The 26,876-nt window shown below is 41.5% G+C and overlaps 1 protein-coding gene across 1 annotated transcript in view; it reads left to right on the forward strand.

Moving 5' to 3' along the window:
* Positions 1-26,876, forward strand: part of LOC106092960 (diuretic hormone receptor) — a 225,875-nt gene that overhangs the window by 55,692 nt on the left and 143,307 nt on the right. The window contains exon 2 of the mRNA XM_059369414.1: positions 17,863-17,914. The gene's annotated coding sequence lies outside the window, so the exon portion shown is untranslated. The remainder of the gene's footprint in view (positions 1-17,862; positions 17,915-26,876) is intronic.

Raw genomic sequence — 26,876 nt, forward strand, 5'->3', positions numbered from 1 at the left:
AGGTCTTTAAAAGACCACCAGGTCTTTATAAGACCACCAGGTCTTTATAAGACCACCAAGTCTTTATAAGACCACCAGGTCTTTATAAGACCACCAGGTCTTTATAAGACCACCATGTCTTTATAAGACCACCAGGTCTTTATAAGACCACCAGGTCTTTACAAGACCACCAGGTCTTTATAAGACCACCAGGTCTTTATAAGACCACCAGGTCTTTATAAGACCACCATGTCTTTATAAGACCACCAGGTCTTTATAAGACCACCAGGTCTTTATAAGACCACCAGGTCTATACAAGACCACCAGGTCTTTAAAACACCACCGGGTCTTTATAAGACCACCAGGTCTTTATAAGACCCTCAGATCTTTATAAGACCACCAGGTCTTTATAAGACCACCAGGTCTTTATAAGACCACCAGGTCTTTATAAGACCACCAGGTCTTTATAAGACCACCAGGTCTTTATAAGACCACCAGGTCTTTATAAGACCACCAGGTCTTTATAAGACCACCAGGTCTTTATAAGACCACCAGGTCTTTATAAGACCACCAGGTCTTTATAAGACCACCAGGTCTTTATAAGACCACCAGGTCTTTATAAGACCACCAGGTCTTTATAAGACCACCAGGTCTTTATAAGACCACCAGGTCTTTATAAGACCACCAGGTCTTTATAAGACCACCAGGTCTTTATAAGACCACCAGGTCTTTATAAGACCACCAGGTCTTTATAAGACCACCAGATCTTTATAAGACCACCAGGTCTTTATAAGACCACTAAGTCTTTATAAGACCACCAGGTCTTTATAAGACCACCAGGTCTTTAGAAGACCACCAGGTCTTTAGAAGACCACCAGGTCTTTAGAAGACCACCAGGTCTTTAGAAGACCACCAGGTCTTTAGAAGACCACCAGGTCTTTAGAAGACCACCAGGTCTTTAGAAGACCACCAGGTCTTTAGAAGACCACCAGGTCTTTAGAAGACCACCAGGTCTTTAGAAGACCACCAGGTCTTTAGAAGACCACCAGGTCTTTAGAAGACCACCAGGTCTTTAGAAGACCACCAGGTCTTTAGAAGACCACCAGGTCTTTATAAGACCACCAGGTCTTTATAAGACCACCAGGTCTTTATAAGACCACCAGGTCTTTATAAGACCACCAGGTCTTATAAAGACCACCAGGTCTTTATAAGACCACCAGGTCTTTATAAGACCACCAGGTCTTTATAAGACCACCAGGTCTTTATAAGACCACCAGGTCTTTATAAGACCACCAGGTCTTTATAAGACCACCAGGTCTTTATAAGACCACCAGGTCTTTATAAGACCACCAGGTCTTTATAAGACCACCAGGTCTTTATAAGACCACCAGGTCTTTATAAGACCACCAGGTCTTTATAAGACCACCAGGTCTTTATAAGACCACCAGGTCTTTATAAGACCACCAGGTCTTTATAAGACCACCAGGTCTTTATAAGACCACCAGGTCTTTATAAGACCACCAGGTCTTTATAAGACCACTAGGTCTTTATAAGACCACCAGGTCTTTAATAGTCCACCAGGTCTTTAAAAGACCACCAAGTCTTTAAAAGAAGATCAGGTCTTTAAAAGACCATCAGTTCTTTATAAGACCATCAGTTCTTTATAAGACCATCAGGTCTTTATAACACCACCAGGCCTTTAAAAGACCACCAGGTCTTTATAAGACCACCAGGTCTTTATAAGACCACCAGGTCTTTATAAGACCACCAAGTCTTTATAAGACCACCAGGTCTTTATAAGACCACCATGTCTTCATAAGACCACCAGGTCTTTATAAGACCACCAGGTCTTTATAAGACCACCAGGTCTTTATAAGACCACCAGGTCTTTATAAGACCACCGGGTCTTTATAAGACCACCAGGTCTTTATAAGACCACCAGGTCTTTATAAGACCACCAGGTCTTTATAAGACCACCAGGTCTTTATAAGACCACCAGGTCTTTATAAGACCACCAGGTCTTTATAAGACCACCAGGTCTTTATAAGACCACCAGGTTTTTATAAGACCACCAGGTTTTTATAAGACCACCAGGTCTTTATAAGACCACCAGGTCTTTATAAGACCACCAGGTCTTTATAAGACCACCAGGTCTTTAATAGTCCACCAGGTCTTTAAAAGACCACCAGGTCTTTAAAAGACCACCAGGTCTTTATAAGACCACTAGGTCTTTAAAAGACCACCAGGTCTTTATAAGACCACTAGGTCTTTATAAGACCACCAGGTCTTTATAAGACCACCAGGTCTTTATAAGACCACCATGTCTTTATAAGACCACCAGGTCTTTATAAGACCACCAGGTCTTTACAAGACCACCAGGTCTTTATAAGACCACCAGGTCTTTATAAGACCACCAGGTCTTTATAAGACCACCATGTCTTTATAAGACCACCAGGTCTTTATAAGACCACCAGGTCTTTATAAGACCACCAGGTCTTTACAAGACCACCAGGTCTTTAAAACACCACCGGGTCTTTATAAGACCACCAGGTCTTTATAAGACCACCAGGTCTTTATAAGACCCTCAGATCTTTATAAGACCACCAGGTCTTTATAAGACCACCAGGTCTTTATAAGACCACCAGGTCTTTATAAGACCACCAGGTCTTTATAAGACCACCAGGTCTTTATAAGACCACCAGGTCTTTATAAGACCACCAGGTCTTTATAAGACCACCAGGTCTTTATAAGACCACCAGGTCTTTATAAGACCACCAGGTCTTTATAAGACCACCAGGTCTTTATAAGACCACCAGGTCTTTATAAGACCACCAGGTCTTTATAAGACCACCAGGTCTTTATAAGACCACCAGGTCTTTATAAGACCACCAGGTCTTTATAAGACCACCAGGTCTTTATAAGACCACCAGGTCTTTATAAGACCACCAGGTCTTTATAAGACCACCAGGTCTTTATAAGACCACCAGGTCTTTATAAGACCACCAGATCTTTATAAGACCACCAGGTCTTTATAAGACCACTAAGTCTTTATAAGACCACCAGGTCTTTATAAGACCACCAGGTCTTTATAAGACCACCAGGTCTTTAGAAGACCACCAGGTCTTTAGAAAACCACCAGGTCTTTAGAAGACCACCAGGTCTTTAGAAGACCACCAGGTCTTTAGAAGACCACCAGGTCTTTAGAAGACCACCAGGTCTTTAGAAGACCACCAGGTCTTTAGAAGACCACCAGGTCTTTAGAAGACCACCAGGTCTTTAGAAGACCACCAGGTCTTTATAAGACCACCAGGTCTTTATAAGACCACCAGGTCTTTATAAGACCACCAGGTCTTTATAAGACCACCAGGTCTTTATAAGACCACCAGGTCTTTATAAGACCACCAGGTCTTTATAAGACCACCAGGTCTTTATAAGACCACCAGGTCTTTATAAGACCACCAGGTCTTTATAAGACCACCAGGTCTTTATAAGACCACCAGGTCTTTATAAGACCACCAGGTCATTATAAGACCACCAGGTCTTTATAAGACCACTAGGTCTTTATAAGACCACCATGTCTTTAATAGTCCACCAGGTCTTTAAAAGACCACCAAGTCTTTAAAAGAAGATCAGGTCTTTAAAAGACCATCAGTTCTTTATTAGACCATCAGTCCTTTATAAGACCATCAGGTCTTTATAACACCACCAGGCCTTTAAAAGACCACCAGGTCTTTATAAGACCACCAGGTCTTTATAAGACCACCAGGTCTTTATAAGACCACCAAGTCTTTATAAGACCACCATGTCTTCATAAGACCACCAGGTCTTTATAAGACCACCAGGTCTTTATAAGACCACCAGGTCTTTATAAGACCACCAGGTCTTTATAAGACCACCAGGTCTTTATAAGACCACCGGGTCTTTATAAGACCACCAGGTCTTTATAAGACCACCAGGTCTTTATAAGACCACCAGGTCTTTATAAGACCACCAGGTCTTTATAAGACCACCAGGTCTTTATAAGACCACCAGGTCTTTATAAGACCACCAGGTTTTTATAAGACCACCAGGTTTTTATAAGACCACCAGGTCTTTATAAGACCACCAGGTCTTTATAAGACCACCAGGTCGTTATAAGACCACCAGGTCGTTATAAGACCACCAGGTCTTTATAAGACCACCAGGTCTTTATAAGACCACCAGGTCTTTATAAGACCACCAGGTCTTTATAAGACCACCAGGTCTTTATAAGACCACCAGGTCTTTATAAGACCACCAGGTCTTTATTAGACCACCAGGTCTTTATAAGACCACCGGGTCTTTATAAGACCACCAGGTCTTTATAAGACCACCAGGTCTTTATAAGACCACCAGGTCTTTATAAGACCACCAGGTCGTTATAATACCACATGATTTTATTAGAACCACCTGGTCTTTATAGGACCACTAGGCCTTTATAAGACCACATGATTTTATTAAGACCACCTGGTCTTTATAGGACCACTAGGCCTTTATAAGACCACAAGGTCTTTATAACACCAAACCCAATCTATGTATTTTGAAAATGCCTGTCTCATTTTGGTCCTCTATTTTAAGAGCAATATTCTCTCAAACACCAAGTTTCACACTTCAGTCATTTGGACTGAGTGTTTATTAGGCAGCTGCTCTCAGTCTGGTTTAATAACAATGTGTAGTGATAACGAGCTAAACAAGAAATGTTTGCAATAAACACCAAACAATATATGTTACATTGGCAATTGGTCGGTCCATCGTGATGCAGGCCTGCATAATATCAACATTTAATATCTGCTTACATATTGTTATGCCATAAATACAGTCCGTTGCATCTGTTTCATTTCCCCATGCTTTAAATATAGTTTTGCTATATTTTTTGTTTTTTCTTTGATTTGCTTGCAATTGTTTGTTTGAATATATTTTTATCCCAATCAAACTCAAATCCAATCAAAATTCCATCATTTTTATATGAATATGATTTATTGCTTCGATTGTGTGGGTGTGTGTGTGTGTGTGTGAGCGTGGGGGTGTGCAAATATGGGGAATATCTAAGGGGCTTTGTTTTTCCGTTGCCCCATCTTCTTTCTATTGCTGATGGATTTAATGTTCAGTAAATATGGTGTAAAAATAAACAATTTTGCTTTAAACGTGCACACTTTGTTAGCATGGTGAGAGCTAAATGTCCGTAGTGGCCTTTTGTTGTGTGCAAAAATATTGAGAGTGCAGCTGTTGGCTGGCCTTTATCAATTACGGTTCATTTAAATTATCTTCATTGTTGGGAGGAATTATTTAAAACAATAGACGCGTGATGAAAAGGAAACAAAAAATACTTAAGCTAAACTGTCAAAAAACTTTCGTCCATTTCTGCAATTGAACTAAAAGAAAGGCTAAGGAATACTTAGTCCAGTACAAAAAAAATTCAGTACTTTCAAAAAATCCTTTTGTCCAAAATTCTCTGGAAGTAGGGTCTTTTAAAAACTCAAGTATGATAATGCACCTGTATATACAAATACTTATGTGTGTTAGTAAAGAATAAAAAAGTAATAGCGCATAAAGTTCAGCCCTGGCCGAATCTTATATACCATCCATCATGTATAGCACTCCCGGCAGGGATGACTAAGACAACCACACGGGATGGAACTCTCGGTTCCAAGTTGTCATCATCATCATTACGACAAGCTCAGTTGGGAGCTACAGAGCGCGTCCACAGGTTGCTGATTTTGAGATGCTCCATATACGGAGTAGTCGCAGCTGCAATAGCGGACAATCAGTGGTATCAAGTGGAGAGTTCAGTGAGAGGCCGGCCTTCACCGCCTCTTGGTTAAGAATTTCTATGATACTCGATATAACAAGGGCCACGATGTTCCCACGGCGATCTCACCCATGGACTGGTACGAGCTTGCTCATCCATGAAGCTTGACGAGAATCGCCAACCCTACAAACAAATGTGGTTGCAACAACAGTAACTAAATATGGAAAGCATTTGTCAAGTTCTTTGCACGGTATCTCTTTATAGACAAAGAAATGATAAAGGACAAACATTGCTATGCTATCGCGCCCTCTAGAGGCTTAAGAAGTTAAATCGGGAGATCGGATAATATGAGAGCTATATCAGGTTTGGACCGATTCAGACCATACTTGGCACCAATTTTGGAGATCATAGAAAAAGCCGTTGTGCGAAATTGCAGCCAAATCGGATAATAATTGAGCTATCTAGGCTCAAAAATCATAATCGGGAGATCGGTTTGTATGTAAGCTATTGGGTTGCCCAAAAAGTAATTGCGGATTTTCCATATAGTCGGCGTTGACAATTTTTTTCACAGCTTGTGACTCTGTTCTTCTGTCAGTTATCAGCTGTTACTTTTAGCTTGCTTTGGAAAAAAAGTGTAAAAAAAGTATATTTGATTAAAGTTCATACTAAGTTTTATTAAAAATGCATTTACTTTCTTTTAAAAAATCCGCAATTACTTTTCGGGCAACCGAATATATCAGGTTATGGACCAATTCGGCCATACTTGGTTCGGATGTAGATGGTCATGAAATAAGTCGTTGTTCCAAATTTCAGACAAATCAGATAAGAACTGCTCTTTCTAGGGGCTCAAGAAACGCAACAGGAAATTTGTTTATATAGTATGTCAGGTTTTGACAGATTCAGAGCATACGTGTCATCAATGCTTGAGATCATAGAAGAAGTCATTGTGCAAAATTTCAGCCAAATCAGATAATAATTGCATAATCGATGGGCTGATTTTAAACATATTTGGCACTGATATTGGTTGATTAGGTTAGGCGGAAAAAATGTTGCGTATATTTAACCGCCCATGCTGTGGACACTACAGTGATGAAATTTTTACAATCTCATATCCCTCTATCATATCTTGATGAGTTTTTATTTTAAATTAGATCAAGTCTTACATTAAGGTTCAGTTACGATAGGTTGAAATAGTGCGGATGTTAATCCGCCCCATGCAACTATGGACACCTAAGCCATAAATCGGCTTGTTGTCCACTCTAAATACTAAAAAAAGTAACCTCGAAAAAGAAAATCTAAGTTAGGAATTCCCAGCTACTTACAAAATCCTTAATTGTTTCCTATGCCACGCCCCTAAGTTGGTTCAAGTCTGATATTGTGTCTCCACCTAAGTGCCGCTGTCAGCTAACCGCGAAAGCCGGACAATGACATAGGAATTGCTCCAACGTTTCATCATCTTCCCCGCATACCCTACACATGCTATCAATTGCCACACCGATTTTACATAAGTGAGCTCGTAGTCCTATGTGTCTCGTTATGATAGCGATAGCTATACTGACCTCATTCTTACTTCCTCTCAGTTATAGCCTCGTCTTCTCACGATCTGGATTCGCCCATAGGATTTTCGCCGTCCTACCGACCGTTTACAGCTGTTCCGCAGGGTTGCATGCGCATTCGCCGCCCTTAGCTCGGACTGCGTCGACCCGAAAGGCTTCGGTTTAACCAATCTTATTGACGGCAGTCCTCTGGCCTTCACCGCCAAATCGTCTGCCCTTTCACTCCCCCTTTCTCCAGTACCCAAACGATGCAGATCGTGCCATCCTTATAGAAGGCGTTAATCTCCGTCTTACACTGCAAAACTGTTGGTGACCTTACCGTCCTGGTTGTTATTGCCCTTATGGCAATTTGACTGTCCGCAAAGATGTTCACACTTGACGTCCTCGTTTTAGTACCACACCACCTTACGCATTTCGTGATCGCCCGGATCTCCGCCTGCTGGACCGCTTTATGGTCAGGCAGTCTAAAGCAGCCACTGTAGCGCACAGGTAAGCATGTCCGCCTATGACGCTGAACGCCTGGGTTCGAATCCTGGCGAGACCATCAGAAAAAATTTCATGCGATGGTTTTCGCTTCCTAATGCTGGCAACATTTGTGAGGTACTATGCCATGTAAAACTTCTCTCCATAGAGGTGTCGCACTGTGGCACGTCGTTCGGACTCGGCTATAAAAAGGAGGCTCCTTATCTTTGAGCTTAAACTTGAATCGGACTGCACTCATTGATATGTGAGAAGTTTGCCCCTGTTACTTAGTGGAATGTTCATGGGCAAAATTTGCATTTACAGTCTAAAACAGATCTCAGTCCCTAGGCTGTCAGGCCCACTCTGTCTTCTAGCTTTGATTCATTCGTGTAACATGATCTTCCAGATGGCAATACAGGGTTCCGTCAATCCAAGACTGTGCCGCTGTCAGAAGTGCCTCACACTCGACCTCAAGGTTAATCTCAGGTATACAATCGGACACTTCTTCCCTTCCTTTCCTTTAGTCTCATAGCCGCAGTGGCTGCCTCACACCTAATCTGCGTGTCAATGGGTCGGTAATCTAGAATAGTGCTCTAGTGGGCGAAGTCCTCATCGCTCCGTCTATGCCAAGACAACATGTTCTCTGAACTTGTTGTATAGTCCTTATGTTGCACTTTTCTCCATAGCAGTCCACAAAACTACGGAGGCGTAAGTAAGTGTTGGTCTAATCACGTTCCTGGAGAGCCAGTGGACTATCCTTGGATTCAGGCACTGGGATTTTACATAGTGCCCAACATCTGCGAACCTTCTCAGTACGCTCCTGAATGTGACACTTTCAATTCAGTTTCCTGTCCAAGATCACACCTTAGTATTTGACCTTGTCAGACATCGAAATCGTCTTATTGATGAAACGTGGTGCTGTAAATTAGCCCACCTTTGTCTTCCTCATGAACAGGCATATTTCAATCTTCTCTGGGATAATGTAGAGACCTCCGGGTCTAGCCATATGCCATATCCAATACCCTTCTGCATATCTGGTTCGGATCTTTACCCCTTAGTAGTATTGTAACATCGCCTGCTTAGCAGATGGGTTCAAATCCCTTCTCAGTCACCATCTGTAATAGGTAATTTTTGGTAGTCACCCATAGGAGTGGCGATGAAATGCCCTCTATGGCGTGCCTTGTGCTACACCCTTATATTTATACCATGGGACCCACTATTTATCCACCTGTTCCTTAGTATATGATTTATTCAGTCTCTAAGGAACCGGTCCACGCGTTACTAGTCTGAGGATTGGATCAGTGTGTCGCTCCGCATAGTGTTAAAAGCCTCCTCGAAGTGAATGCATAACACCAATGTGTACGTGTTGACATCGGAGGATTCTTTAGTATTATGCACAACCTCGTGCAGGGCAGTCTCCACCGACCTTCCACTGACATAGGCATGTTGTTTGTATTTGAGCAGTTCGCTGGATGTCATACTCTATATCATGGTGTCCAAAATAGGTTCCATGGTTTTGAGTAGAAAGGACGTAAGGCTTATGGGTCTGTAGGACTTTGGTGTCGCATAACCTGCCTTGCCGTTCTTGGGTATAAACACCACCCTTGCATCCTGCCTGGCTATCGGAGCATATGCAAGTCCTAGGCACGCTGTGAACATTTTGGCCAGACGAGGCGCTGAATAGTCTGCCTCCTTCTGTAGTAACACCGGAAATATTCCATCAGGTCCGGGTGAACTTAAATGTTTTGAAGCTCTTCAAGGATTCCTTCACCATTAATTCCGTTATTACAAACCTTCGATCAATGTCATTATCTTGTGGAAAATTGGTTTTCATCAAAAGCCTCAACATGTCCTCCGTTGTCGCTGCTCTCACTCCCATGTCGTCTGCTATCGTTTCAGCTTGGACATGGGTTTTTGGGAGAAGCTTTTTCATCTTGGCGGCGTTATTAACGGCCTATTGTCAGGAGGCACTTTTGCCGCTCTAGTAATCTTATTGTTTTTCTTGAGCCGTGTGTAATACACATCCACATTTTTATCACGTGCTCTGTTAAAAAGTCTGTGGATCCCTTTTCCAATATTGTGAATCTTCCCGGTCATCCAGGATATTTTTTGGGCTGATTTCCTTTTCGGAGATGACAACTATCTTCGAAAGACCTCAATAGTGCAGTTGTAATCCTGTTGGCATTGTTGTCAATGCCATGCCCAAGTCTTTTTTCCCTTTTTACCCTTCAATCCTCAACAGTTATTGGCAAATTGCAAATTTTGCCTTTGAACTTTCCACTAAGGAATAGGGGCAAACTTTCACCTATCAATGATTGCAGTCCGATTCAAGTTTAAGCTCAATGAAAAGGGGCCTCCTTTTTATAGCCGAGTCCGAACGGTGTAGCGCAGTGCGACGCCTCTCTGGAGAGAAGCTTTTCATGGCATAGTATCTCACAAATGTTGGCCGAATTAGGAGGGGAAAGCCGTCGCTGAAAATGTTGTCTGATGGTCTCTCCAGGATTCGAACCCAGACATTCAGCGTCATAGTCGGACATGCCAACCTCTGCGCTACGGTGGCCTCCGGTTATTGGTAGTCATAGCAAATCATCACGCACAAAATCTAGCCAAATTGGATAATAATTGGGCCCTATAGAAGCTCAAGAACTGCAAACCAAAATTCGGTGTATATGGGAGCTATATCAGGTTATGGACCGATAGTGAACGTATTTGGTTATTGGGAGTCAAAACAAAACACCATGTGCATAGTTTCTGCTAACTCTGATAATAAATGCGCTCTCAAGAGCCTTAAGAAGACAAATCAGGAGATCGGTTTATAAAATAGTTATATCAAGAATGGACCCTTATGGCCCATTTACGATCCCAATCGACCTGCAGTAATGATAAGTACATTTACGTTTTTAAATTTGCCATTACAGAAAATGTATTTCTCTAGCTGAACGTAGAACAGATGCCCAAGCATCTCGACCTTCTGTATTTCTTCTCCAATTTCTGACACACAGTTTCGAGATGTTGCTTTCCACTTGGTAACTCCATGGGAGTTTTGGTGTTCCTCTTTTGCGTTTTCTATATATACTATATAAGTCGCCTTCAAGAGACTTCTTTGCTGGATCTTCCTTATCTGCTCTGACAACATGACCTAGCCAACGCAACCTTCGTATTTTACATGCGTTTCACTATGCTTTCGTCGTTATAGAGCTCGTGATTCATACGATGTCCATTTTCTTCATTAACTTAATCTGGTCCATATATTTTACGAAGAATTTTTCTCTCAAACACTCCAAGTACTTTCTCATTCTCTTTAGCAAGTACCCATTGTCGGAGCCATATAACAGCACGGGTTGTATCAGTATCTTGTATAGTGTAATCTTTGTCTGTCTAGAGGTGGCTTTGCTCCTCATCTGCTTCCTTAGTCCTACATAGCATCGGTTAGCCAATATTATACTTTGTTTTATTTCAAAACTGGTTTCGTTTGTTTCGGTTACGGCGGTGCCGAGGTAGATAAAGTTGCTGACTATCTCAAAGTTGTAGTTCCCAACTTTCTCAATTTTCTTCATCAGATCGGCTTTACGAGGGGCTTTGTGGGAGTTTATATCATCCACTTGGTCTAATCTCCATTTACTGCCAAACCCATTTTCGTTGATTCTCTTTCGATACTTTCAAATGCTGCGATTGCTTCTTCCGGTGGCCGACCTACAATATCGATGTCGTCGGTATAAGCAAGTAGCATATGTGGGTACTGTGCCATGCTTGTTGACACCTGCATCTCGTATAATCTTCGCGCACTAATGGGAGTTTTGGTAAACATTTCAAGCACCTTGCTTTACTCCTTCGAAAGTTCGCGTGCTTTCAACAGACAGACGGACGGATGGACAGACGAACGGACATGATTTAATCGATTAAAACTGTTGAGACGATCAAGAATATTTTATTTGATGGACCTCACATCAATATTTCGATGAGTTACAAGTCGATGAGTTACGGAATGGCGATATGAGTATATACCCATTTTATGGTGTATGGCATACAAATATATCCAGAGTGATGAGCAATCATAGGTTGGATGCTGTTTTTTCGGTTGGTGTTTTTTCGGATGCGATAAAAATCCTTAACACCAATCTTTAAGACTTCAAGTTCATCAGAACTCTGTAAAAGTAGATCCACAAATCCTCTAATTTGTGAAATTGTGGAAGTAATTAAGTTTAAATAAATGTTGTTACTAAGTTTAGTGAAAAGCCACTCGACCACATTGGCGTGTGCTATTCTATGAGTTAATCAATGACTACAGACTCTGACTCTTTGACCCATACCAATTTTAAAGCGATTTAAATTTCTTAAACCTAACATTGTATTTGTTTATTAAAGTTTCCTATTTAATTTAGAAAATTCATGACGAATTGTATAGTATCTGTACAATTGAACTTGTAGCGTTTATTTTATTTTACGCCAATTCTGCTAAAGAGTTGTTCATTACGTTTGACAATAAACACTGCCAAACTGTAATGCACATTATCGATATACCATGTATGTGCGCTATTGCAGTTTATCTGATATTTTCCATGCGAATATTAAAACCGAAAAAAATTATTTGACGATAGATTTTCATTCAGAAATCGACATATATTCATTGGTGATTCAGAAGCTCTTTAACCTTGGGCACTTAAAATATTAAATAATGGACTGTGAGAATTATGGAAAAGAATTCTAAGAATCTAAACAAATGGCTATAAGTATTGATAAAATGGAATTTTTAAATAGTTTTCATTTAAGGCCTAGAGGAAGGACAAAAAGAGAAAGAAGGATGAACAAATAAAAACGTGCTTGTTCGGCCGGGCCGAATCTTCGGTACTCGCCACCATGGAATCTACCAAAAACATACACAAATGAACTAAGTTGGAGGGCACATGTGTAATTTATGTACAAAATATATACTTTATTTTACTTTAATTGGGTATGACAGAACATTTGCTCCCCAGGGGTTCCAAGCGCCTCATCATCTGCGTTCATTTTATAATCTCTGACACCAAGTTTCGAAGTTTCTCCCACCACTTGATCTTTCCATCGGTCGTCCCGGTTTGCGTGTACCACTGTGTTGTCCTTCAAAAGTCTTCTTTGGTCGAGCTTCTTCGTCCATTCTGAAAACATGAACTAGCCAACGCAGCCGTTGTATTTTGAGGCGTGTAACTATGCTATCGTCGTCATACAGCTCATATAGCTTGTGGTTCATACTACTCCTATATTCTCCATTTATGCAATCTGGTCCATATCTTTTTCGAAGAATCGTTCTCTCAAACACTCCAAGTACTACCTCGTCTACTTTCACAAGTATTTATGCCTCAGAACCATAAAACAACACCGGTAGTATCTGTGTCTTGTACAGTGTAATCTGCGTCTGTCGAGAGGTGGTCTTGTTTCTAAACAGTCTACTTAATCTATTTGACAGTATTATTCTTCGCTTTAGTTCAAAACTAGTGTCATTCGTTTCGGTTGCGGCAGTGCCGAGGTAGATAAAGTTGCTGACCATCTCAAAGAGTTGTGGTTCCCAACATTCTCCATTTTTTTTATCTGGTCGGTTGTATAAGGCGTTTTGATCAATTTTGATTTATCTCAATTTACTGCCAGACCCATTTTCAATGATTCTCTTTCGATTCTTTCAAAGGCTGCAGTTAGGTAAGGTTGAAAAGATGGTGCAGATATTAATCAGTCCCATGCCACTATGGACATACATCTAAGCCAGTAATCGGCTTGTTGTGCGCTCTAAAAACTATAAAGTAACCTCTAAAAATAAGTTTTTAAGTTAGTTACAAAATCCTTAATTCTTTTCAATACCACTCCAATAAGTTGGTTCATGCCCGGTATTGTGTCTCCACGTATGTACCGGTATCTGTTGGACGCGAAAGCCGGGCAATGACAAAGGAAATGCCCCAACATCTCATCATCTTCCCCGCATGCCTTACACATGCTTTGACGTGCCGCACCGATTTAACATAAGTGAGCTCGTAGTCCTATGTGTCCCGTAATGATACCAATAGCTATACTAACCTCCTTCTTACCTCCCTTCAGATATAGCCTCGTCTTCTCACGATCTGGATCCCCCCATAGGATTTCGCCATCCTACCGACCGTTTCGCTGTTCTACAATGTTGCATGCGTATTCGTCGCCCATTCCCTTAATTCGGACTGCGTCGACCCGAAGGGCTTCGGGTTAACCAAGTTTATTGAAGGCAGTCCTCCGGACTTCACAGCCAATTCGTCTGCCCTTTCATTTCCCCTCACTCCGTTATGGCCCGGCACCCAAACGATGTGGATTTTGCCATCCTCAGAGAAGGCGTTAATCTCCTTTTTACACTGCAAGACTGTTCGTGACATTACCGTCCTGGTTGTTATTGCCCTTATGGCAATTTCGCTGTCGGTAAAGATGTTCACACTCGACGTCCTCGCGTTAGCACCACACCACTTCACGCATTTCGTGATCGCCCGGATCCGTATTATGGTCAGGCAGTCTAAAACCGATCTCAGTCCCTGGGTTCTCAGTGTATACCCCCAGGCCCACTCTGCCCTCTAGCTTTAATCCATCCGTGTATTATGATCTGTAGTTACTACTTCCGGCGGATTACCATGATGTCGATGTCGTCGGCATAGGCGAGAAGCATGTGTTCTCTTGTGGTTGGTGTGCCATATCTCTTCACATCTGCATCTCGTAAAGGGTGATTTTTTTGAGGTTAGGATTTTCATGCATTAGTATTTGACAGATCACGTGGGATTTCAGACATGGTGTCAAAGAGAAAGATACTCAGTATGCTTTGACATTTCATCATGAATAGACTTACTAACGAGCAACGCTTGCAAATCATTGAATTTTATTACCAAAATCAGTGTTCGGTTCGAAATGTGTTCATTCACCGTAACGTTGCGTCCAACAGCATCTTTGAAAAAATACGGTCCAATGATTCCACCAGCGTACAAACCACACAAAACAGTGCATTTTTCGGGATGCATGGGCAGTTCTTGAACGGCTTCTGGTTGCTCTTCACTCCAAATGCGGCAATTTTGCTTATTTACATAGCCATTCAACCAGAAATGAGCCTCATCGCTGAACAAAATTTGTCGATAAAAAAACGGATTTTCTGCCAACTTTTCTAGGGCCCATTCACTGAAAATGATTTGCAAGCGTTGCTCGTTAGTAAGTCTATTCATGATGAAATGTCAAAGCATACTGAGCATCTTTCTCTTTGACACCATGTCTGAAATCCCACGTGATCGGTCAAATACTAATGCATGAAAATCCTAACCTCAAAAAAATCACCCTTTATAATCTCCTCCAGCAGGTTACTCAAGAGATCACACGATAGGATGTCTCCTTGTCTGAGACCTGGTTGGTATTATATGAGTCGGAGAGATTCTTTCCTATTCTTAATGGTGAACGTGCAACTGTCATTCTGCAGAGTCGTATTAATTTTGCAGGAATACCGAACTCAGATATGGTTAGAAATACCCTTGAACATATAAAACCTTGTGCAGTGTGAATATCTAGTCCAGGGTGGAATTACCAGGTCTAAAGCCACATTGGTAAAGCCCAATTTTTTCATTGACTTTAGGTTTTAATCTTTCACACGGTACGCTCGAGAGTATCTTGTATGCGATGAGGAGGAGACTTTTTCCTCTGTAGTTGGCACATTCCGTCTTGTCTCCTTTCTTGTGTACGGTTTCCAATCATCGGGAATGCGTTCTTCTAGCCAGAGTGCGCAGACAATCTGATGCATATGCCTTATCAGCATGTTGCCTCCGGTCCTAAACAGATCAGTTGGTAACCGGTCGGCTCCTGCTGCCTTGTTGTTCTTCAATCGGGTTACTTGTTCTGACAATCAGGTAAACACATTGGTAAAGCCCAATTTTCTCATTGACTTTAGGTTTTTATTTTTCAGACAGTACGCTCGATAGTTTCTTTTATGCGATGTGGAGGAGACTTATTCCTCTGTAATTGGCACATTCCGTCTTGTCTCCTTTGTTGTGTATGGAACATAGTATGCTGAGGTTCCAATCATCGGTTATGCGTTCTTCTAGCCAGAGTGCGCAGACAATCTGATGCATATGCCTTATCAGCATGTTGCCTCCGGTCCTAAACAGATCAGTTGGTAACCCATCGGCTCCTGCTGCCTTGTTGTTCTTCAATCGGGTCACTTGTTCTGACAATCAGGTAAACATTCTATACCATCATCAGGGATTGGTTCCGCAGTACCCTCTTCGCCGCCAACGTCGGACACTAGCAGTTGGGTAAAATATTATTTCCATATCCTCAGCATGCTATCTGTGTCAGTTACCAGATTTCCTTCTTGTCTCTGCGGGAGGATGTGCCTGCACCAAAGCCATCGGTTTGATGTTCAATTCGTTGGTAGAATTTTCGGACTTCATTCTGACTCCTGTACATCTCAATTCGCTCACACTCGCGTCTTTCCATTTTCTTTTTCTTTGTGCGGACTAGACGTTTCTCCTCTCTCTTTTTCTCCCGATACCCCTCCTTCATCTGTCGCGTTGCTACTGATTGCAGGGTTGCTCCATATACCGCATTCTTGGCTTCAGTAGCATCTCGACACTCTTAGTCGTACCATGGATTTCTTAGAGGAGGCTTTCGGTACCCAAGTACAGATTTCGCGGCATTTTTCATGGAGTGGGCAATAGTTGGCCCCTGCGCAATTGTATCATCGGAACAAGGAGTGCTTTCATCAAGCAGTTGGGTCAGTCGAGTGGAGCATGCCGTCGCCATCCGTAGTGTTTGCAGCAGGGTCCGTTTTTTTCTATTCATTTGTTTCTCAGAGTAATTGTAGTTTCACGATCGGGTTACTGGCCCAGCGCTCCGCATGGATATTGTGGGATCGCATATGTATACCTGGGTGTAGCTAGCCGTTTGCTCAAAGATCCGACGCTCACCTCCGCCTTATTTGAAGACGCCAATAACTCAGTCAGTGCCAACATACCCCTCACTGAGACCCTCTTCTCGAATATATATACAAAATATTTACAAAATCAAAAATTTAGGCCTTTAAGGGCTGAGCAAACTAATCGGGATATTGGTTTATATGGGAGCTATATCAGGTTATCGCCCGATTTTGACTCCTAGAACCTTTGCAAGCGTATTTCTCAATCAATCTTCTCAAAAATTTGCACAACGCTTTCTTCTACGACTACCACAATATGTACGGTTATACGTCAGAATCTGTTCAGATTTGGATATTGCTCCCATATATGTGTTCGTTCGATTTTAACTTATACTGCAATAATTTGGTGATTTGTCAAACTAACTCGGCACCGCCGTAACCGAACAAAAATCACAAATGGCTGTTGTATGGCTTCCAGACACGGGTACTTGAGAAAGCATATGAACCAGTACTTGGAGTGTTTGAGAGAAAGATCCTTCGTAAAATATATGAACTAGTCTGCGTTAATGAAGAAAATGGGCGTCGTAGGATCCACCAGCTACATGAGCTGTATGCCGACGACAGCGTAGGTATTTGCATCAAAATATAATGGTTGCGTTGACAAGATGATGCTATTAGAATGAGTGAAGAAGCTACAGTAATGAAGTCTTTTGCAGACGACCATATTAGAACACGCAAAAGGGAAAGACCGAAATTCTGATGGAGTGACCAAGTGGAGAGAGACATCTCGAAACTGAATGTCAGAGATTGTAGAAGGAGCGCAGAAGATCGAGCGGCTTGGAAATCTATTCTTCTTTTGGCTAGAGAAATGAATGTTCTGCAATGGCTAACTAAAGTAAATTGGCCCATGTATAAATGAAGATTCCATATACTGAGTTCCCGGTTTGGTTCTTGAACTTGTATAAATTTTGGACGATCATTTCTACTTTGGCCCCCAAAAGCGAATCGGTTCAAAACCTATTATAACTCTTATAATAACTCCCGATTGTAGTTACTTTATGAGCCTCTAGAGGTCGCAGTTTTTATCTGAATAGACTCCTATCCATGTTTATAAGGTGCAATTCAGCCGAATTATTCTCGTTTTTATTTATCCTCTTTATGTAAGAAAGAGTTTATGAAATGCTTATAAAATATTTAAATGTGATTTTCTTTATCTGTTTTAGATGCCTGCGAAATATTACTCCATCACTCATTGGTCACCTGTACATAAAAAAGGTAAGATTAGCTAACACAAAACCTTTAGCCTTGATTGAAGAAAAAACGCTAAAAAACGCTATGTTAGGAAGGGTCTAACCTTTATTACCCACCAACATGAATTCCGCTAAAAAATTGGAACTATAATTTCTGTAATAAGTAAAGTATTTATATAGGAACCTTTCACTTTAGTATTAGAGAGAACTAATAATCCACTAGTTTAACCGCATAAAAGAAAAAACTGAATTTGAAACGTATTTACTTTAAGCAAACAATAAGCAACTTCGTCCTCGCCGCTTCGAACCCGAGCCCTTGAGGGCCGCCATAATACCCGCATGTATCGTCAACTTCGAAGACGGCAAAGCCTTTGGCAGAATTTCTTTTGAGGCTATTGTTAGGCACCCTGCTTCAAATACCGTACACTCGTCCGATTCTCTCACCGTCATACCGACGTTGAGTGTCTCTGAGTTTAAGCCCAAAACCACTCCCTGATTCCAACAACCATCAGCGGATAGAGATATGTTCACGAAACTTTGCATAGTCAATGTTGAGGTGTTTTCCAATGAGAATGCAAGCAGTATTTGGGGCGCCTAGTGGGCCAAGAGTCTGATCCATGGGGCTTAAAAGTTGGTCACCTCGAGTATGTCAAATTTTGTTCTGCTTGGCAAATAGTCATTTATGGACCGATCGGCTTGAGCTCGTAAAACCCTTCAAAAAGCAAGCGGAAATGTCCAGTATATCTCTATCGGTTTATGAGTTATTGGATTACAATGATTTTTTATACCCACCACCGAAGGATGAGGGTAAATTAATTTTATCATTTCATTTGCAACGCATCGAAATATTCATTTCCGATCCTATAAAGCATATAAATTCTTAATTGTCATAAAAATCTAAGGCGATCTAGCCATGTCCGTCCGCCTGACTGTTGAGATGAAGCCTACAATCTTTAAAAATTGAGTATTGAGCTGAAAGCTGATTAAGTTCTAAGATGGGCTATTACGGACTATATCTTGATATAGCCCCCATAGAGACTGATCCGCCGATTTAAGGTCTTAGTCTCGCCAGGATTCGAACCCAGGCGTTCAGCGTCATAGGCGGACATGCTAACCTCTGCGCTACGGTGCTCCGAAATGCTCCTTTTGCAATTCCGAACGATCTACATCGATATTAAGTATTTCAAGCGGCAAGCTTTACGCGTTCGACCAATACCGTGATTTCGACGGTCGGACGGACATGGCTAGATTAATTCAGAACGACGAGACGATCAAGAATATACATACGTTATGGGGTCTTAGATGAATATTTCGAGGTGTTATAAACGGAATGGCTAGTAGTACACCTCCACCCTATTGTGGTGGGTATAAAAAAATCATGCCGATCGGTCCATAAATGTCTTTTTGGCAAGCAAGAGGTGACAAATTTTCAGGACCCATGGATCAGCCTTTGAACTCATTACGGTCCCTAAATTTTGCGTACTTATTGTAAAGTACCTCTCAACTATGACTATCTAAAGTTTCGTCTACATATCTCTATCTGTTCAAAAGTTCCAGAGTTATTTCCAAGATTTTTCGATTTGGCAATACTGTGCGTTGATTGGCAGAGTGGGCGCGCTAGGCTCCACAAGCCGACAGATGACTGGCCAGCAAGGGCTTTTGACGAATGCACCTGTTTGAGTCTTAAGGACAAGGCCGAACCTATTCTATCTTCGCATGCATAGACCATCGGCCTTCTCTGGTAAACCAATACGCTCTTTAAGAGGTTGGGACAATAAAAGCGCATCGCTTAGGCTTATTGAGAGGCTTGGTGCGAATGATCATAAAACTCTCACCAATAAGGAGAGAGGCTTAATTGCCCTTAATTGGGCTTGGAGATCCGCTGTGCAGGCTACACGTCTAGGTTCAAGAACGGCACCGCAGTCTGCAAAAAAGCTGCGGTCACATGGCGGGCATTTAATGCCCCAAAGAACTAAGGCCATCAATTGTAACATGGGTTCAAGAACCCTTGCTAATGTCGCTAAGCACAGCTTGATGAGTGTAGGTGTCGACAAGGCAGAATAACATGGCTGCATATCTGGGAACAATTTTAATGGGATATTCAATGGACTGTCATCTTTATACTCCGATGTCCTTGTGGAAATGCCTGGCGCTCCTCCAGTTTCTGACGATGCTGGCTGGTATTGGAGCCTATAGAAACTATTTGCTTTCGGGGATCAACGCTTAATTGAAATGTATTGTTGCGCCCCTAAAAAGATTGACGAGATCTGGCCGGGCGCTGGATCTTGTCAAATAGGGAGATATTCCCTCTCGACCTTTGGCACACGCTTGAATACCAAGTAATGCCTCATATCCTGAATCGTTATTTACGGGACTAAGGGAGTGTAATCCCAATCTTTCAACATCCGACGGAAAAATTGGTAGATTGGATGAGGCTGATGGGTATCGGAGACATGCAACAATTAGCGAGATCTTAACTCCGTCTGTCTCGCAGACCTCAAAAAGTTTGAAGGAGTTGTATACTACGGATTCAATAAGTTGAGACTGAAGGTGTATAGAAGCGGTGGGGTTGTGGAATCAGCTGACGACTCATTTGTGCTGAACACCAGTCAAAACAAGACCCGTTTGGGTGGGTCATGCTGTTGGCTTGGGCTCAAGGCATGCGCCAGTAGGGAAGGGCGGAACATAAAAGTACTTTGGCAGCAGCAGCTAGCGAAGCATTTAAGGAGGAATCCCTCTCACCGCAAGTATCTAGTGTCCTGAGGAACAGTTGCTCCACTGCCTTCTCAACTGCCCCTGGATTCGTAACAAAACTCATCATGACAAGATCGAACGAATCTTGTAAGGATGAACTCCTGTCCGTCTCGCAGACCTCCAAAAGTCTGAAGAAGTTGTTTCCTACGGATTCAACATGTTGAGACTGAAGGTGTAAAGAATCGGTAGGGTTGGGAAATCAGAATACGACTCACTTGTGCTGAATATTTATCAAAGCAAGCCCTGTATGGGTGGGTCATGCTATTGGCTTGAGCTCAAGGTATGCGCCAGCAGGAAAGGGCGGATCTCAAAAGGTACTTTGGCAGCAGTAGCTATTGAAGCATTTAAGGAGGAATCGTCCTCACCGCAAGTGTCCAGTGTCCTGAGGAAGAGTGGCTCCAGTACCTTCTCAACTGCCCCTGGATGCGTAAGGAAATTCATCATGACAAGATCGAACGAATCTTGTGCGGATGAACTTTTGGCGGATTCAGAAGACGAGGCTAACGCAACAATGAAGGAAATTCCGATTCCTGACTATGGTACGTTTTCTGCAGATTAATTTTCTCCATTGTAAGGCCGCTTAGACGCCACAAAAGGTCCTTTTGATGACTGGAAGATTTGATATTGTTCTTATCCAGGAACAATGGGTGTGTGGAAGAATGGTTCGTGGACTAAGAGTTCCTGGATTTAAACTACTCATGGATGCAGGGAATGCAAGACATAGAGCCTTTTTTTTATGCATATAGTAGTCTAAACGTTTTTTCTTCCATCGTTAGCCACTGAAGTTTCAGTAGTCCCCAAAGTCGCTTTGCTTTGTGGATTTGCACGAAATTTGTTGCGGATTATTTTATTACCCATCCGAACACCTTCGTAAAAGTCTAACATATACATTCGACATCGGCCGATTTGTATACCCTCCACCATAGGATGGGGGTATACTAACTTCGTCATTCTGTTTGTAGATTAGGTAAGGTTAGGTTTAAGTGGCATTCTACCATTAGACTCAGGCGTTTTCGTCCATTGTGATACCACTGGAATAGAAGAAAGAAGATGTCTTCTAGTTCCTACCATTGAACCATCCAGGTCGCTTTAAGAAGCCCAACAACTTCCGAATGTTCACATTCGCTAAATCATACAGGTTCTCAAAGAAATGAGAACCTAAAGTGAAACTCCTTCTGATTGCAAGTGCGGAACACACACACAGTAGGTGTTCTATAGTCTCTTCTTCCTCGATGTTCTCACAGCTTCTGCAAAAGTCGTTGTTACTGGCTACCTTCAGTTTGTCAGCATGATATCCGATTAGACTGTGACTTGTCATGACGGACACAATGACTAAGACCTCTGTTCCAGCCAGTGATAGCAAAGCAGTAGACCTCTTCAAGTCTAGATTAGACCACATAGCTATGGAATGCTCACAGCTCCCTCTTTGTGACTATCTACCATTCGTTGTCCTTCGGGCCTGGTCCTGAAAGCTTAGCTTATATGTCACTAGAGGCATACCCTCAGATTCCAGTATCCCTGGAATGAGTAGGGAAGTTCCTAGTCTCGCAATCTCGTCCGTCTTAGAATTCCCTGTGATATCTCTGTGCCCCGGCACCCAGAATTAGTGAATTTTGAACTGTTCAGTCATCTCGTTAAGAGATCTGTGACAGTCGAGGGCGGTTTTAGTGTTCAGAAATACATTCTCTAGAGATTCAATGGCTGCCTGGCTGGCTGAGATATTTATGCCAATCGTCGTTACGACATTATATCTTAGCCATTTTACCACTTCCTGAATTGCAAGGATCTCCGCTTGATCCCCACAGCAGTGGTCGCAGTATTTTATCTAGCCACAATGTCCAGAGGCATTAGATTTAGCATTAAATTCAGTGCATCAGATGGTGTCATCCTCTGTGCGGTTGTGATGCACAAACAAGCTATCCTTTGGATACGGTTGAGTATTGAACAGTAGGTGGACTTTTGAAGCGCCGTTTGTAACTCTTCGAAATTTTACATTTTAAGTCGATTTTTAAGTCGACCATGTCCGTCCATCCGTCCGTCGAAAGCACGCTTGCTTTAGAATGAGTATAGCTATCCGCTTGAAATTTTGCACAAACCCTTCTTATTAGTGTAGGTCGGTTGGGAAAATGGGCCATATCAGTCCATGATTTGATATAGCTGTCATGTAAACCGATCTTGATTCTTGACTTTTTGAGCCACTAGAGGGCGCAATTATTATCCGATTTGGATGAAATTTTGCATGACGTGTTTTGTACTGATTTCTAACTACTGTGTTGAGTATGGTCTAAATCGGTTCATAACCTGATATAGCTGCCATATTAACCGATCTGGGATCTCTTCTCGAGCCTCTAGAGGGCGCAATTATTATCCGATTTAGCTGAAATTTTGTACAGCGGCTTCTTCCATAACCTTCAACATACGTAAATATGGTTTGAATCGGTATATAGCCTGATACAGCTCCCATATAAACCGATCTCCCTATTTAACTCTTTGAGCCCCTTAAGGACGCAATTCTTATTCGAATTGGTTGAAATTTTTTCGCGATTCTACTATAGTCTTCAACATTTAAATCGATTATGGCCCGAATCACTTACTTTCACTTACCGAATTTTTTGCTACACTGCTGTTGAGTTGCCGCTGCACTGCTCTCTTATGAGCCATGTTCCAGACAATTCATTACTAACTGAATTGGGTCATATCATCACTAGCCAGATGTAGACGCATTGTAGCCAGTTTTCTTATTTTTTGTAGGCATGACAACTATGTTATCAGATTTTTTCACGATCACTATTTCGGCCAATTAAAGCCATAGCAACAATAAGGCATGGGCCAACATACTAAAAAGTGTTGCTTTAATATGCAAGCATGCCTTTGGTACTTCGTTTTTTTGGCGGGGGGTTTTTGTGTGAGTATCATATCCGAATGGCCTGGCCTTTATGGCTTATCTTTGCTCAAGTTGATGGACATTTTAGAAGTACTCCCACTCACAAACAGACATGCGGTATGTTTGCCCAAAAGGCAAAGAAAATACACAAAACATCATGGTGCACAGTGAGCGGAAAAAATTTATGAGCAACAGGTAGTAGGTCAAAAGGTAATGCAAAAATAACAATAAATTTCGGCGAAATTTTTGTGATAATACCAATTTCTTGGAATCTGTCAAAAATGCTATTAAATTTACTACTTATTTATCTTTATAAAGCCTTTTCATAACCACTGTCACAAGATGGGGCGTACGTTAATTGTTTTCATTTCTAAATGAAATTGTTGTGCTTTGTTTGTTTATTTGTTCGTATGTCTGTTCCGTATAGACCCTTCTGAACGATTTCGGAAGTAATTTCGTGTAGAAATCGGATGTTCCTTCCGAAACTTCGTAAAGAATTCTGAATGATTTCGAAAGTAATTTCGTATAGAAATCAGATGTTCCTTCCTAGACTTCGTAAAGAATACTGAACGATTTCGGAAGTATTGGGTTGCCCAAAAAGTAATTGCGGATTTTTTAAAATTAAGTAAATGCATTTATAATAATACTTAGAATGAACTTTAATCAAATATACTTTTTTTACACTTTTTTTCTAAAGCAAGCTAAAAGTAACAGCTGATAACTGACAGAAGAAAGAATGCAATTACAGAGTCACAAGCTGTGAAAAAATTTGTCAACGCCGACTATATGAAAAATCCGCAATTACTTTTTGGGCAACCAATAATTTCGTGTAGAAATCGGATGTTTATTCCGCAACTTCGTAAAGATTTGTGAATAATTTCGGAAGTATTTTCGTATTGACATCGGATGTACCTTCCGAAGGATGGGGGTATATTCATTTTGTCATTCCTTTTGGAACACATCGAAATATCCATTTTCGACCATTTCTATAACGAAAATATATTCTTGATCAGCGTAAAAATCTAAGACGATCTAGCCATGTCCATCCGTCTGTCTGTTGGTATCACGCTATAGTATTTAAAAATAGATATATTGAGCTGAGATATTGCACAGAGTTTTTTTTAGTCCATAGACAGATTAAGTTCGAAAATGGGCTATATCGGACTATATCATGATATAGCCTCCATATAGACGATCCGCCGATTTAGGGTTTTTGGTGGACCGTAAAAGCCACATTTATTATCCGATTTTGCTGAAATTTGGGACAGTGAGTTGTGTTAGACCCTCCGACAGCCTTCTTCAATTTGGCTCAGATCGGTTCAGATTTGGAAGTAGCTGCGATATAGACCGATCTTTTGATTTAAGGTTTTGGGCCCACAAAAGGCGCATTTATTGTCCGATGTCGCCGAAATTTGGGACAGTGAGTTGTGTTAGGCCCTTCAACGTCCTTCTTTAGTTTGGCCTAGATCGGTCTAGATTTGGATATAGCTGCCATATAGTCCGATGTCTCGATTTAAGGTTTTGGGGCCATAAAAGGCGCATTTATTATCCGATTTTGCCAAAGTTTGGGACAGTGAGTTCAGTTAAGCCCCTCGATATACTTTTGCAATATGGCACAGATCGGTCCAGATGTGGATATAGCTGCCATATAGACCGATGTCTCGATTTAAGGTTTTGGGTCCACAAAAGCGCATTTATTGTCCGATGTCGCCGAAATTTGGGACAGTGAGTTGTGTTAGGCTCTTCGAAATTTTTATTTTACAGGATTTTGATGGAAGGTGGTTTACATATATACCCGAGGTGGTGGGTATCCAACGCCTGAACGCCTTTTTACTTGTTTTCATTGTCCACATAATGGTAAACAAGTAAAGATATCTATAACTCGGAATAGTTACTATGAATGAGGAGGCTCAAAATGGGTTCCAAAAATGCAACAGCTGCGGTGATGACATCGGACATGTAGCATGTTGTCCGCCCTTCCTGTTCAGAATTCATTCCCAACTGTCGGAAGAAAAATTCAAAAAAAAAAAAAAAAACATTCGACAAGACTTTCAGACATCTTTCAGAACTGTCGGAACAAAAATTAATTCAGACAAACTGTCCAGAAATCCTTCCGAACTGTCGGAAGAAAATTTCAAAAAAACTTCATACAAAAAGACGTTCAGAAATTGTTCAGAATTCTTTCAAGTCTGTCGGAACAAAAATTCCTTCTGACAAACAGTGCAGAAATGGTTTAGAATCCCTTCCGAATTGTTGGAAGAAAATTAAAAAAAAACCATTTGAAAAAACGGTCAGAAATCGTTCAGAATTCTTTCAGAACTGTCGGAACAAAAATTCCTTCAGCCAAACAGTTCAGAAATTGTTCAGAATTCTTTCTGAACTGTCGGAAGAAAATTTCAAAAAAAACCCATACGAAAAGGCGGTCAGTAATCGTTCAGAATTCTTTCAAAACTGTCGGAACAAAAATTCCCTCAGAATGTCGAACAGAATTCGGAACGAATTCTGTAAGATCTTGCCGGAAGTCTTCAGAATTTGATCAGATTCGTCTGACATCAGACATTTGGTTTACTGGGGACTCAAAAACGGCCAAACCGATTTCCATGAAATTTTGGCAGAACTTGACCCCCAGTGAAAATAGGGTATTTTAATATTTGATATCCGAATCGGGGTCGGGCCCTCCCCCTTATCCCAATTTTCGACAATGCCAGATCTCGGAAAAAGGTGACCCAATTTAAACAAAACTTTGTATGCCGCCTTATGGTAACCCAGAATCACAAAAGTGGTATAAAACTTTGGAGCCAAATAACCTGGGGGACGCCCTACCCAAAAACCCATCCAAAAGGACATATTTGTCAATTAGGACAATATGGGTATTAAACAAAAGGTATTTAAGAGTATTCGAAGGGGGCTCGGACCCTCCCCCTTATCTCAATTTTCAAAAACGCCAGATCTCGAAAAAAGGTGCACCAATTTCTGCAAAATTTTGTATGCCTCCTTATGGTAACCCAGAAACAGAAAATCAGTATAAAATTTTGAGGCAAAGTGACCTGGGGGGACGTCCCACCCAAAAACCTATCCAAATGGACATTTTTGCCGATTAGGACATTATGGGTATCAAATGAAAGGTATTTATGAGTAGAGTACTACTTGATATAAATTATTGACACCAAGCGCCATGGGGCTGCTCCACTCCAAAAAAAACATCCCAAAAATGACATATTTACCGATTGGGGCAAAAATGGGGTATCAAATGAAAGGTAATGAGAAGAAGAGTACGAATCTGGTATAAGAATTTGGTGCAAGAAGTCTACGAAGCCCAAAACTCGCAAAAACGGGCATATATGACCAA

Source organism: Stomoxys calcitrans, chromosome 5 (genome assembly GCF_963082655.1).
Source record: "Stomoxys calcitrans chromosome 5, idStoCalc2.1, whole genome shotgun sequence".
Lineage (NCBI taxonomy): Eukaryota > Metazoa > Arthropoda > Insecta > Diptera > Muscidae > Stomoxys > Stomoxys calcitrans.